At 34.3% G+C, this 11,838-nt stretch overlaps 1 long non-coding RNA gene across 2 annotated transcripts; it reads left to right on the top strand.

Annotated features, from left to right (window-relative positions):
* The first annotated feature begins 4,682 nt into the window (after positions 1 to 4,682).
* On the top strand, positions 4,683 to 7,516 carry LOC108331374 (uncharacterized). Of its 2 annotated transcripts, XR_001832374.2 has the most exons (5): positions 4,683 to 4,993; positions 5,262 to 5,326; positions 5,901 to 6,059; positions 6,134 to 6,282; positions 7,228 to 7,516. It is a non-coding gene; the product is annotated as an uncharacterized LOC108331374 (long non-coding RNA). The 2 variants fall into 2 exon arrangements; XR_008248508.1 differs by having other exon boundaries at positions 5,901 to 6,282.
* The last annotated feature ends 4,322 nt before the right edge of the window (positions 7,517 to 11,838 follow it).

Genomic DNA, 11,838 nt, shown 5'->3' with positions numbered 1-11,838 from the left:
GAGGTTCTTGAGGTGACACATGAAGGAACGAATGAAGTAAAAAGGGCTAAAAAGAATTCTCTTGTACAAGAATATGAGTTATTTAGAATGAAGGCTGGTGAGACAATCTATGAGGTACAGAAAAGATTCACGTATATTGTCAACCACCTCATGGCTCTCAGGAAAGTGTTTGATAAAGAAGAGATCAACATAAAGATCTTGAAAAGCCTCAATAGAAGCTGGCAACCAAAAGTCACTAACATATCTGAATCAAGAGATCTTACTAGCATGAACATGGCTACATTGTTTGGAAAACTCAGAGAACATGCATTGGAGCTTGGAACGCTAAAGGAGGAAGAAGAAATTGAAGAGAAGAAATCAATTACTCTAAAAGCCACAAGCAAGAAAGCCACAAGCCAGAAAGCCACAAAGATTCATGAACCTGAAACTGATTCAGATGCAGATATACCAGAAAAAGAAATGATGAATATGATGGTAAGAAAATTTGGCAGATTCATGAAAAATAAAAATTCTGCAACTAAAAATGCAGATTTCTCAAGAGGAGGAAAAAAGAATTCAAGAAGCAATGCTATTTAATGTTATGAATGTGGAAATGATGGTCATCTCAAGCCTGACTGTCTAGACTTGAAGAACAAGCAGAAAGAATTCTTTAAGTATCCTCAAGACAAGAACAGGAAGCAGAGGAAAGCCTATATTGCTTGGGAAAACAGTGATGAAGAATGTGATCATGAAGAATAATCAAATATATGCTTCATGGCAGGCTCTGCATAATCAGACTATGATAATGATGAAGAATTTGAAAATGAACCAATAGAAGTCAAGTATCACATGCTACTGGATGAATTTCAAGAGGTTCATGCAGAGGCCATGCGACTTCAGTACAAGGTCAATCGATTATCATCTGAGAGAAGAGATTATGAATACAAAATTGACAATCTTGTGCAGAATAATGAAAAGCTGAAAAAAGATCTTGAAGAAGCTCTCAAATCTACAAAGACGGTAAAGATTGGAGTACAAATTATTGAGAAAGAATGTGATAGCTGTTCTCTACATGTTGATAAAATTGAGTACTTAACCAGCACATTAGCAAAATTCACTCAAGGTAAAGAAAATCTTGATGTTGTGTTGAGATCATTTGAAAGAGCTATCTATAGACAAGGTATTGATTACAAGGCTAAAAGTAATAGGATAAACTTAAAGAAATTTATTGATTTGAGTAAACCTACTATTAATGCATGCTTTTACTGCAATACACTTGGTCACACAATAAGAAACTACTATTTTAGAAATGTTGGTGTTCCAAAGGGAAAGTACAAATGGGTTCCCAAGGAACAACTTCCTGCTACTAACAAGACAGGACCCAAATTCAAATGGGTAGCAGCGTCAAAACCTTTTAACTGTTGTACAGGAAAGGAGAAGTAGCTGCTGTAGCAGTACAGAACTCAAGGATGAGCTAACTTGACTACATCAAATTTCTTAAGAGTATCTACAAGTGGTAAAAATCATTTTCACATTGCATCATGCATAATATTTGTTTGAATGATTGGTTAATGAATGTATGATTGTTGATTGATTGATTGAGATTGTTTTCTGTAAAAACAAATTTTATGACTTTTAATCGATTGGATTGAGTACTTAATCTATTACATGTTGCTGTGTGAATGTTTCTGTTTTGTGAAAACCTTTTTTCATACAGTAGTCAACTTTCCAAATAATGAAATCGATTAGATATTTCTGTTAAGTGGGCTTTCTGTATTTGAAAATTTAAGTGTGAGCGTATTTTGGTGATTATGGTTCGCGCCCTTATATTATGTCATTTTTTAGGAACTGTGATAGCATTAAGTGAGGTTAGTAAGGATATTTCCAATAGTACTAGACTGAAGAAATGTTTCCAAGCACTCTACATGAGATGGCATCTTCTTCTCAACCCTCCAAAGGTAGTAAAGGAAAAGAAATGGCAGTCACAAGAGGTGTTGATTCTGAAGGGTGGATTAGTGATGATGATTCAAGAGAAAGATTTCTCCGTGAACGAGTCAAGATTGTGGTTCCTCCCAAGAGTCTGATCTTGAACATGTTTGAAAGGGAGGGCTTTCAGTTTTCGAAATGGTTCGAAACATAGGGACTTTCTATATTTGTACAAATGAAAGGCGACTGGTATCCGGACCTTGTGAGAGTTTTTTATCACAACATGAATATTGTTAATGGTGATATTCATTCAAGAGTGAAAGGGATAGACATTCACATTGATAACTTTACCTAGATGCTAATTACTAGACTAGAAGCAGAAGGTGCATCTTCTCATTTGCCAAATTTCGAAATTAATCAATCTTTGAGGAAAAGAGACCTTTACATGAGCTGGCTGAGATTAACTAGAAGATATCCAATTGAGAGACTCTTTGTACTTGAAGGGTTAAAGATAGAGGAGAAAATTATTACTTATCTTCTTGCATGGGTGATCTTACCTAGAAGATTGACTCGAGACAGAATGACCACTGAAGATGTATACCTACTGCATGCCATCAAGAACAATATTCCAACGAATTGGGTAGAGGTGATAAAAAATCATATGATGAATGTTGTAATCAAGAAATCTCACTATCTACCATATGCAGTCTTCATAAGCAAAGTTCTTAAAATTTAAGGAGTAAATGTAAATGGTGAGCAAAGATGCTCTTGCTGTGGCACTAATGTGATAAACTGAAACACTATTGCCTCTCTTGGTTTAGTGAAGACAATTAAATGCTGGTGTTTTAAAGGTGAAGAAAACTTGTCCTATAGTTCAGGAAGTACTCCAGCAATTAATGCAGAACGTATAAATTTTATTCCTGAGACAAATTTTGAGAGATTTGCTACTAAACAATTCAGAATTTTGAATGAAAAATTCAATAATTTTGAAGGAAGATTTAATGATTCTCAACAACGAAGAGAATACATCACTTCTAATGAGGACACTATGAAAACATCTGACTCAGAATAGGGTTACAAGGAATGTCTATCTTAGTTGTTTGCTTCAGTTTGTTTGCTTAGATGTTTTGAATGTGTCTTTTGTAGTAGGCTTTATAAGCCGTTATCTTTGTTGTGTTCATCTGATTGTAATCATATTTCATATCAATGAAATCAGAGTTTGTTTTAAATTGAGTATCTGTTTATGTCTGATTTAAATCGATTGTGTGGTGTATGAAGTTGATTGATTTACTATTTATCATTGCACTCATACATTTACATACACAGATTATACCTGTATCATTTCCTGTATTAAAATGATTCTAAAATGCTTGATCTGGAAAGATCTTCAAAGGTTTTGCAGGAACATTGCTTCTAGATTAACTACTAGAGATACAATTCAATTGGAAAGCAATGAAGTCGATTGCAACAGTGGATCAATCGATTACTGATTAACAAGGGTTATATATTCCATAATTTGGAATTTGGTTATTCTGCTTATTGATCATATACTGTTGATTGTTTCATGTTTCAATATATCTTTGTTCTATAATTGTTTGAAATTACTTGAGATAATATTGAGATTGTTGATTGAAATTGTATCTATGCTACAATGATGTGTTTGCACAATTTCTGTCTTGATACAATTCTGTCACATGCTTATATATATGCTCTGACATTACTTTTTATGAAAACTGCATTGTGCATTTGGGTTTAGATTATAAAACATGCATAATGGCAGGGGGAGCATTGCATAGGATTTTAAGATAATTTCACATGCCTACACTTTAGGGGGAGATTATATCTTTATCATGTGATTATGTATGACAGGGGAAACATCATTGTTTGATTAATATGATTTACCGATGCATCTCTGAATAACTGTTTGTCAACATATCATTATCATAAGGCATACCTTTTTTGCTAATGCATAAAGGGGGAGAATGCTGGGAGAATACTCTGATAATATTGGATAATGCTAGGAGAATACTTTGATATATTCTGTTTGCTCTGATATGTTTTGATATGAATGATATATTTTTGTGAGCTGAATCAAATGAGTATATCTAAAAACGTTTGCTCTGATACATTTTTATCATTTGCTAATCATTTGCACTGATACATTTTAACATGATATGATTTGATTTGTACAACATTGTTGTTTATTAATAATGGTTGTGCATCATCAAAAAAGGGGAGATTGTTGAGATTATTGATAGGAGAGCACTGATTTAGCTGAACCTACAATCTTAGAGCTTTTGGTTTCCGATGATGACAACATAATTAATGACACATGTACTGTTTATGTGTTACATGTTCTATTGCTTACATGTTATATCTTTTAATCAATGTGTAAATTTGTTTAAAGCATTGAAAACATGATTATGTTGATACATTGCATTTCACTGTTCTATATAATTGATTTTATTTATGAATGCATTTATGATGTTTTATAAAAGGAAAACCACAAGCACTTATCACTACAAGAAAATAGTTATTTATCTACATATTATTATATACGGATTTAAATCTGTATATAAAAAATTTATTATGTACAGATATTATGTACAGGTATTAAAAATTGAGTTAGATACGAAAAAATCCGTATGAAATAGAAAACATCTTTGCCTCTTATTTTCCGTATATAAGATCTGTATCTAATGATTAAAAATTAAAATTAATTTTTTCTTTAACCTAACACTCTCGAAATCACTCGCATTTTCCCCTCTTTCTGGAAATCTCTCGCGTTCTCTTCCTCACGGAACCTCTCACTTGCAGTCTCCCACCGTCAAAATCGCGTTTCTCCCTCTTCCTCCCACAACAACTCACAAAACCCTTCCACTTCCATTTTCCCCTCTCTCGAAATCACTCGCATTTTTTTCCTCTTCCTCACACAACCTCTCATTTGCACTCTCCCACTGTCAAAATCGCGTTTCTCCCTCTTCCTCCCACAACTCAGAACCCTTCCACTTCAACTCTCACACCGGCATTTCGTTAGTGTGGCTATCACTCACTGCCGTCGTCGTTCACTATCGACGGTGACTCTTCAGTAAGTTCCTAATCTTCTTCCTTCAAGCCCTAACCTTCTTATCCTAAATTTATCTAATCTAGGGTTTTCTTTCGCAAGGTGCAAATCTTTCTTCCCACTTCCAACCCCAAAATCTAGGGTTTCATCTATCTAACCCTTTTTTCTTTCTTTGGTTTTGCGCTCCAATAATATTTGGTTTCCAATTTGCTCACTCGCTTTTGGTTTTTTCGTGGTCATGTCTTTAATGTGTTTTGATGGTTGTAATTGATTCAAATTTCTGGCATTTTAGGTTTTCCAGGGTTTAGGAATGGCTATGGGAATGGTTAAATGGAAAGCACATCTATAGTCAACATGGTATAGTTCTTCAATCTTGACTTTCAAAAACTTTTGTCGTTTGTGTTGGAAATAAACTTGCATACGTTCTTTTCGAGCGAACATTTGGATTTTTTCTTTGTTGTTTCATAAGATTATTTCACTTGTTAAATATTTAACACTAATATGTATTGCTTTCATCTTTAAATCTTTTGAACAAAATTGACTTCTGGGTTCATCTTAGTCTTCTGATATATGTAATCAGAGAAACTAGGTTTGGCTAGATGCTGTTGTTTTGGTAAATCATTGGCACAGTTAATGGAAGTGGCTACTGAAATCAAAGGTTGGGGCATACCACAAGCCTTGGTGGAATTTGTGGTTTACAAATTGCTTATCAAGGAGTATACATATTCTAGACTTTCTGCATCAAGCCTTTGTCATTTAATCAGTCAAACATGCTTAGCCCAGTCTTTGAAATGAATTACACTACCATTTCTTGTTATTCATTGTGTTGTGTGAATATTATAAGGACCATTATTGTGATCACAAAAAAGCTAGAACATTGTGTTCGAACAACGTCAATAGTTGTTTGTACAATTTACTCTGTACTCTGCAGAACCTATGCCTAAAAAGGTTCTTGACTTGATGAATGTTGAAAAGCTTACATGGGGGAATGTGGCCCACCACCTTCAGGCATTGATGATAAGGCTGCTATCGTGGAGTAAATGCTGATATAAACTTTAGTTTGAGAGATTATGAGGAGGATTTGAAGCAGGTATTGAACATGGTAGGCTATCAATTTTATTTGATTTTTCTATCAGTTTAATTCATGATTTGATTGAGTTGCAGATGAGAATTTTGACAAAGGAAGAGTTTGTGCTTGTTCTTCATCGACAAATCAGTGAAATATTGAGGAGAAACGCAACTCACATAAGTGCATTAGCTCTTCACAAATGTGGTCAAGGAGAACAAAGTATAAGACCATTTATTAGCAAGACGTGAGAACTTCTATTTCAAGCATTATACCTTATTCAAATTTAAACTTTAACTTTAGTTCATTATATTCTTAGTTTCTCATCTTAGTTAATCTGGTTTTATATATGAAATCTGTGCAAGTTATCAAACACTATTATCTAAAAGTTTTTATATAAAAATCAAGTAGAGCTACAATTACTTATTTTTTATCCTACGATGATAAGGTTTCATGAATTTGTGTGCCAACTGACAAGGTTATCCAAACATAAAGGTCTGCAATAGTCATTTATTAGGATATTGAATGTATTGTCCTTATATGAATGAAATGGTGTGGAGTAATAAGGAGTTTAATCCAAAAGGGTTCTTCATTTTGTATTTTCTGTGTCGATTTTATACTAAGTCTTTTGTCAAGTATGGTGAAGAAAAAGTGGAGAGCAATTTTGGAGAACATTGATTCATGAAAGTTGACTTTTAATTTAAGCATGCACTTGCCATAATCTTGATTTGAGTATGGGATTTCTCCTGGGGATTTGAGTCTCGGGATTTACCTAAATCAATATGTTGTTTAGTTTATGTTGTGCCATGCTATATTGATTTCTTATGTTACAATTATGCCATCTTTTGGTTAGTTAGTATTATGAATCTAAAATAATTTTGTTGCTAGACAAAGATAAAGTTCTAGCTTCTGCGAAGAACCCATCATCATAAATAACCCTTAAAGAGATAAATACACGCCGTCTTCAATGCTTCAATCATTCACTAATTTCAAGAAAAGTCAATAAACTTATTTTCAATTTAACTTCTTTTCTATCTTCTTTTTTATCCTTATCACTATTTCTAGTATTTTGACAAAAAAAGTTTGTTCTTTAGGTTTTAAATTTGAAGATAATATACCTTTTTAATTATATATTTTATTTAATTAATGTGGAGAGAAAAAGATTAATGTTATTGGGGTGCTTTTTTTGCAGGTGGAAATGCTGAGAAGGACCATGCTTGTTAGGAGAGATTTGAGGACATGGACTTCCGAAGAAGTGTTTTTAAAGTAGACAGAAACAACCCAGTTTAGATGTGGCTACAAAAACTGCTACGACACTTGCAATTGTGCCTTCATAGTAATAGGTTCTATATTCTGGTTCCTGTAGTTCTATTGTCTATTGTCAATCATAGTTATTCACTCATTTTATTGAAAGTTGAAACTAATGACAATAATCTTATATAATATTATATTGTATTTATAAGTTTCTTTGTTTGTTTTAAGGCTCCATGCTCTCTTTACAAATAAAGGAATTATTTTTTTTTCTCTATCCATATGTTACATACGGATTTATCCGTATATAATTATATATTAAATTATATATGTACTTATATACAGATATTATATACGGATTTATCCGTATATAATTTATATACGGATAAATCTGTATATAATTTATATACGGATAAATCTGTATATAATTTATCTACGAGTATATTATATACGGATTTTTGTTCGTATGTATTTCGTATGTAATTAATCATTATATACGGATTTTGAATGTTATATACGGATTTTAGCAGTATGTAATTCCAATTTTTCTTGTAGTGTATGTTGAACTTTTAATTGTGTGGCAAAACAACAGTTTTAAGTTGACTTCATTATGAAGTGAGTCGATTAAAACTCGTGGCTTTGCACAAACCATTTTCAAAGTGTGCTGTGAGATTTTCAAAGTGAAAGTTTTTCAAAACTCTGTTTAACTGTGTTACATAGTCGATTACATGCAACCTGCATTCGACTAAGTCTGTTACAATTTTGAAATTTTGTTAATGCTTGAATTAAATGGTACAACGACTATATTTTAAATATGTTGACCAAGCATTAAATGTGATTTGACTGCATTAATTGTACATTCATTAACTGCATTGATTGCTGCTAACTGTTATATTAGAATTGTTATAATCGACTGCATTAGTAGCTAACTCGATTAAAATGTGTCATAATTGTGTTTATCCATAAATTGACGCGAACTTGATTTCTGTAAGAAATTTTGTGAGTCTAACATTTTTGTGATATCTTTTGCAGAAAGTGTATACATAGAGAAAGAGAGAAAAAGCTCCAAGAAATAAGAAGTGACCGTAGTGATAATCTCCTTGTGGATTCTTGAAGAGCAAGTTAACAAGTTAACTACACTTACAAAGGCTGATCAAATCTGCACATTGGGTGTAACTGAGAGATCAGAGGCTACAATCTTGTGAAGATTGGATTGAGGTTCCCTGTTGTGATTATAGGAAAAAGAGCGTCCTGCGTTCTTGACTTTGAGGGTGGCTCAAAGGGTGTAGACTGCAGGAGAGGGGATTCTTGCTGCTAGTTTGTTTGTATATGTCTAAATTTTGATTAGAGGGTTAGATAGGTGTTTTATACTTTTGATGGGAGGTCGCTATAAAAACCTTGTTGTAAAAACCTTGATCATTATAGTGCATTGGCTTCCTGTGGTTGGAAGGACACTAGATGTAGGCTTGGCCAAACCAGTATAAAAACTAAGTGTTTGATCTTTTTATCCCTACACTCTTTTATTCATTCGATTTCTTACTGTACTTAATTGATTATATTTTCGCTGCATAAACAAATCTTTTTCCTTGAGTTTCAAGAAAGCTTTTAAAGGCATCCATTTTGTGAAAAAGATTTAAAGAAAACATTAGTTTTATATTTCACCAATTCATCCCCCCTCTTGGTGTGCGAAATTAAGCCATTCTATTTTCAACTCAGCTTCTAATTCATTTTCTAGCTTTTCATTATCCTTTACAAGGTTATCAATTCTATATTCATAATCTTTCCGTTCAGAGGTTAATCGATTTACCTTATACTATAGTCGCATTGCTTCTCTATGTATTTCTTGAAATGCGTCGAGTAGCAAGTCATACTTGACTTCGATAGGCTCACTCTCAAAATCATCATCATTGTCTTCATCATAGTGTGCAGAGCTTGCTATGAAACACAAATTTGACTCCTCTTCAACACTACAATCATCATCGCTTGAAGAATCACCATCACCATTCTCCCATGCTATATAGGTTTTCCTTTGCTTGCTCTTTTTTTTCCTAAGGGTACTTGGTGTTAATCTTCTGCCTATTCTTCAAGTCTTGACAGTCAGGCTTTATGTGGTCATCCTTTTCGCATTCATAGTATTGCACAGTGTTGTTCCTTGAACTCTTCTTTCCTCCTCTTGAATAACCTACATTATCAGTTGCAATATTTCTATTCTTCATGAATCTATTAAATTTTCTCACCATCATATTCATGATTTCCTTTTCTGGTATTTCTGCAATCTGATTCAGCTTCAGATTCAGTCTTCTTGGAGGATCCCTTGCTTGAGGCTTTGAGAGAAATCGATTGCTTTTGCTCTATTTATTCTTCCTCTCTCAATCTTCCAAGTTCTAACTCATGCTCCCTAAGCTTGCCAAAAAGAGTTGTCATATTCATGTCAGTTAAATCTTTAGATTCTGATATAGTAGTTACCTTTGGCTACCAGCTTTTGTTTAAACTCTTCAGAATTTTTATATTGATTTCTTCCTTATCAAACACCTTGTCGAGAGCCATCAAGTGATTTACTATATGTGTGAATCTTTTCTGCACATCATAGATAGTATCTCTAGCCTTCATCTTGAACAACTCATATTCCTGCACAAGAGAGTTCTTCCTAGTACGTTTTACCTCGTCAGTTCGTTCATGTGTTACTTCAAGAACTTCCTACATATCTTTTGCAGCCTTGCATTGGGAAATTCTGAAAAACTCATCCATTGTTAGTGGAGAGCACTACAATAAAACTGCATATTACCGAAGGTTTATTACCGAGGGCCATTTACCCTTCGGTAATGTCTGCTTACCGAGGGCCGTTTGCCCTTCTGTAATGTCTGCTTGATATTCGAACCACATCTTCATTTAGCCATTCTCTGAAGAGATCCACCCGCACACATTTCTTTTTCTCTCAAAGCTTCCCTCGTCTTCGATCCATATTTCAAGTTCCTCCGCCTCAGATCTTAATCCGCCCAGCCATGGTTAGTCTCTAGATCTTCATTCTCCTGTACATTTCTCCCTTACCTTGGCCTAATCCACCAAAGAATCCATTTTCACCGATTGTTCTATCTTTTGCCCGATTAAAACCGCTGTTCATTCCATTCCATCGATTCAATCGTGAATCCTTTCTCTCCACCGATCAAAACATCCCAAATCCCTAACCTTAGAATGTACACCGATCAAACCATTCAATCTAGGGTTTGCCTCCGTTTTCCATCATCTGCTGTTCTTCTTCTTCGATTAGCTCGATCTGTGCCAGTTTCCATGGTTCCTCGTCGATCCGCCTCGATCTGTAAGCATTACTTCTCTTTAATGATTTTATTTTTCATAAACATTGCCTTTATTTCCTTCCTTCATGGTGGCCAAATATCAGTTGTTGTGTTTTGTTTTTTGTATGAAATATCCAGTAGCATTGTTATTCTTTTTCTGTTATTCTTTTTCTGTGTGGAAAGAAGTTTGGGAAAAATACGCTCAATTTATTATTTGAGAATCCCTGCATGACAAATATGATACATCAGCTTCCCTGTCTATTTGAATACAAAATAAAAATCCTTACATATATATTCACGAACAAAAATATAACAAACTTTAATTGTTCAAATATAAAAAAATCCTAGGAAGCAATTGGGATGATGAAAGGGGGATGATGTTGATGGGTTTGGGAGATGAAAGGGAGATGATGAAGTCAGTGAGTATGGATTTCTAGGAAGGTTTGAACTTGCCATAACAAATGATGTTGACAGAGATTTTACCTGTGAGAAGAGGTGCTCTGTGGAATTGGAACTTCAGTTGGGGCTCTGACTCAGTGAGTTTGCTGGCTGAACTGAAAGGAAGAATTAAAACAACCAGAAATAAACATAGGAGAAATCTTAAGATGTAAGAGAGGCCATTTGTTTATGTTGTCTAAGAAAAAAGTGAAATGTTGTTGGTGAATTGCTGTGAAAAAGGGAAGTGTTGGCGGATATATATAGTGGGAGGGGTGAAATAAAATGAGGGAGATGGTGTGAGTGGAGTGACTGAGGTGATAATGCGTTTGCGATTTGGTAGTGAAATTGAAGGGGATTGATTTGTAGGTTTGCATTAATCGAGTGGTAAGGTTGGTGGAGACAGAGGATAGCCAGCTAAGGGAAGAGTTGGCGCGGATAATAACAACACGAGATTGCGACATGAGGACAAATCCAGTGTACCCTCAAACTCTTTGGCACATCACAGAAATCAAGGGGAGGGACCCTCACATATACAATGTTTCAATGCAGAAACTATCTCTCCAAAAATGATTGTCTTTCTTGCTTCGACACTGCCTCCACCCAAATCCGCAACTGCTCCAAAGCCAATGGCGCCAGAGTTATCTACAACGATTGCTTCCTCAGGTATCTATCTGTCTATTCATTCAAATATATTTAAATTCACTTTGATTTTGCTGTTTGAAATTCTCAAAATCTGACAAGGTTCACAGAGGTATGTAAATGTGGAAAGTTTTCACTTGCATGCAACGCTTGGTATAAATTAGTTCCTGCTTAATGTTTTT

Source organism: Vigna angularis, chromosome 4, assembly GCF_016808095.1.
Source record: "Vigna angularis cultivar LongXiaoDou No.4 chromosome 4, ASM1680809v1, whole genome shotgun sequence".
In the NCBI taxonomy this organism is placed as follows: domain Eukaryota; kingdom Viridiplantae; phylum Streptophyta; class Magnoliopsida; order Fabales; family Fabaceae; genus Vigna; species Vigna angularis.
This window is presented reverse-complemented; position numbering and strand designations above follow the sequence as displayed.